The sequence below is a fragment of the Musca autumnalis genome, unplaced genomic scaffold (genome assembly GCF_047663935.1).
Source record: "Musca autumnalis isolate F117 unplaced genomic scaffold, ASM4766393v1 scaffold_3, whole genome shotgun sequence".
NCBI classification, from domain to species: Eukaryota; Metazoa; Arthropoda; class Insecta; order Diptera; family Muscidae; genus Musca; species Musca autumnalis.
The window spans coordinates 36735407-36739073 of NW_027411866.1; positions in this window are offsets into that span (position 1 = coordinate 36735407).

Below are 3667 nucleotides of genomic sequence, written 5' to 3' on the forward strand. Positions count from 1 at the left end.
GATCGTTGTCGTTTACCACTACTTTTGCTAGCCTACTATTGCTGCTACTACTACTACGGCTACGACACTACCAACAACAGTAAACAACAACAAGAACAACACTACTAATGCACACACACACGCTCACATGCAAACAGAAATAAGTATGGCCCCCTCACTGTATGAAAATGAAAAGAAAAGTAGCAGCAACAACAACAACAATAAACGGTTAAAGTGTATGTATATTTTCGAAACAAAAATTATAACTACATCAAAAGCAACAACCAACAGCTATGGGGCAACAGAACAACGACGAACGACAACAACGTCGTCGGTAAGAGCAGCAGCAGTAGCAGCAGAACGAGCAACAGTCATTCTCACTGACAACAGTACCCCGATCGACATACACAAAAAAAAAATAAGTGTATCCCAAAAATAACCCCCTGCACATTAATTTCCTTTCGGATTTTTGTTGATGTTCTTGGTTGGATGCTCTTAGTCGTAGTCATTCACGATTTTGCACAGTGGTTGGTAAGGGGATTGTCAATTTAATTAAAAAATAAGAGAAAATATCAATTTTGCCGAAACGAAAACCTCCTTCACATCCTCTATTCAGGATACAATCTGGAGACAGGAAAAGTCCCTATCCGTGAAGAAAGAGCAGGTTTCAGATCTTTTAAAGAATAAAAGTTCGAATTTGAGAGGTCGAGTCTTTATTCTTTTGCCAGAGACGCAAAACATTTCTCAAACGGTTATTGTGTTTTCGGCTAAATATTTAACCAGGATCTGTTGGAAAGTTGTTGCTTTCAGTTCATTACAATAAAACAAACAAAAAAGCCAACTTTACGCCGGTTCGTTTTCGAATGGTGGCAAGTGTTGTTTTTCGCCTGATTTTTGTTGTGATCGAAGTTTTAAAAAAGTAATTTGAGGATATCTTATGCTAAGTTTACATTTACGAAATCCACTCGATTTCAGCTGTCAATTCCATAGCTCAAACGTCAAATGAAATCTCATCTGGATATCATTTGATGTTTAACCTATGGATTTGACAGTTGAAATCGAGTGGATTTCGTAAATGTAAACCAAGCATTAGCAATCTTTAAGCTGTAAACACTTCCAACGTTTGATTAAAATTTAGTGTCATTTCTGGTGAGTAAAATATTGTGTAATTTCTGGTAGATGAATAAAAGTGAAAGTTCTTTTTTACCAGTTTTTTACCCGTATTGTTGCTTCATGAGCATCTAATCATGCTTGCTCTTTTTGCCAATTTTTCTTTATTCTTCTACCAGAAATGACACAAAACTTTACTCAAACGTTGGGGCTTTAATGATAAAGCCCCAAAGATATGTGTGCTTTTCCAGACATATAAATTAAGCCGAAAACACAGTAACGTTTGGGTAAAGTTTTGCGTCATTTCTAGTAAAAGAATAAAAGACAAAGTTCGAATTTGGCATGGCAATTCTGTTGGAAAGTTGTCCTTTTCAGTTCATTACAATAAAACAAACAAAAAGTACACTTTCCGCCGTTTCGATTTTGACAAGTCAGGTAAAGCTCGATTTCCGATTTTTCTGGCCAAGAAATGTTTACATTTAAGAAATCCAACGTATCTACCATGATGAAATTATAAATTGGCGTAAAACGCCAGCGTCGTGCTTTCAATCTGTAAAATTTTATAGTTATTGTGAATAAATTGAATAAAACATTGTAAGAAAAAATTTTGACATGTTGAAGAATTTTCGGTCAAAATAAAGTTGTTGTTGTTGTGCTACTTAAGTGACCTGGTAAATAGATCTTGGTACATGCAGTTGAAATCTACTGAATTTAATAAAAGTAAACATGCTTCAACTCAAATATTAACTAAAATCGGCTTCATAATCTATTTTTTTATTGCTGTTCTGATAAGTACTGATGCCAACATTGGGCGCCATTTTAAAATGCTGGAAATCAAACTAATGAATTCTAACATTGGAAAAGTCAGTCACCAGTAGTGGAATTCTGTAACTTATTTTTTTGACTTACCGACAAAAATCGGTAAAATTAAAATTCTTATAATTTCGGTAATTAACGAAATTTTTCGGTGAGTTAACAACCAAAATAAAGCCGTCGCTAAGTTCTACCGATAGCAACAGTGTTGTCAACTTTTTTCACACTTTTCATTCATAATTTTGCGTTTTAATTTTACCGACATTTGTCGGTAACTCAAAAAATGTGTTACAGAATTCCACTACAGAGGTATCCCACAGGGAGGAGTTTTATCTTCTTTACTATGGCTCCTGGTGGTGAATGTGATTAATACTCAAGGAGTTTGATAGACTATGAAATAGGGTAATTGCCTATGCAGATCACTTAGTCATACTAATCACTGGCAAATTTTTGTCTACGCTGTCTGAGCTCAGAGACAATGTTGGTATTATTCGCCAGAAAAAGAAATATTGCCGACTTTGTGTCGCTTACACTGGATGGTGTGCAATTAAACCCCTCTACGGAAGCTAAATACCTGAGAGTGGTCCTTCACCATCGCAACGGAACTCTATAGGTCTACCTCATCTTAAACTATGGCTGCCTCATGTGGTGGCAGGCCCTAAATAGTACTTCGAACCCGTCCAAGTTAGCTACTGTGCAACGAGCTGTGTCAGTTCTCATTATTGGAGTAGAAAAAAGCACCTTTAAAGTAACGCTAAGGGCTATATTGGATATCAAACCTCTAGATATTCTAGTTGAGTATCAAGTATCCCCATGTGTCTTGAGGCTAAAAGAGCTTAATATGTGGCGTTGTTCGCGGCGATTATTCAAGGTGACTTTAAAGCCAAAATTGGAAGCGAGAAGGTATATGGTATAACAGGAAAATATGGCTTGCGAGAAAGAAATGATAGAGGAGATAGGCTAATAGAGTTCTGTCAAGAAAATAATCTGACTATTACCAACACACTTTTTCGATTACATCCCCGAAGGCTTTACACATGGAAATCGCCACAAGATAATAGAGGAAACATAGTACGGAACCAAATCGATCTTATAATCATCAATAGACGTTTTAGATCCTCTGTGACAAATTGCTCAACCTATCCAGGAGCGGACGTACCCTCAGATCACAACCTACTGATGATGAATATGCGAATAAAATTGGCAGTAATCCGAAAAAAGAAAACATCCCGTAAATTGAACACAGAGAAACTCAACAATCCAACAACAAAAAATGAAATCAAGCACCTCCTAAACCATAAACTTGAAGATATTGATGTGAACAATATGGATAATGTATGGCATAACGTCAAAGAGACAATTGTAGCAAACAACTCCATAGGAAACAATATAAGAAAAAATCAAGAGGAATGGATGACAGATGAAATCATAAAACTTCGAGAAGAACGAAGCAAGTATAAAAACGTAGATTACGAAAAATATTGGGAAACTAATAAGGAAATCCGCACTGCGACACGGGCTGCAAAAAATGTATTACTTAATCAAAAATGCCGAGAAATTTAACACCTTCAATACATGTATGACGACTTCAACCTACATAAAAAGTTGAAAGAAACGGCAGGAATTTTCAGAAAAGTATCTCCAGCAATTCTCGAAGATGAAAATAACCAGCCGATTTTCGAAGCAACTGAAAAAAAGAATTTATGGAAAAGATATATTAAACAAATGTTCACAGATGAAAATCGATTAGAACCCCTATAACGAG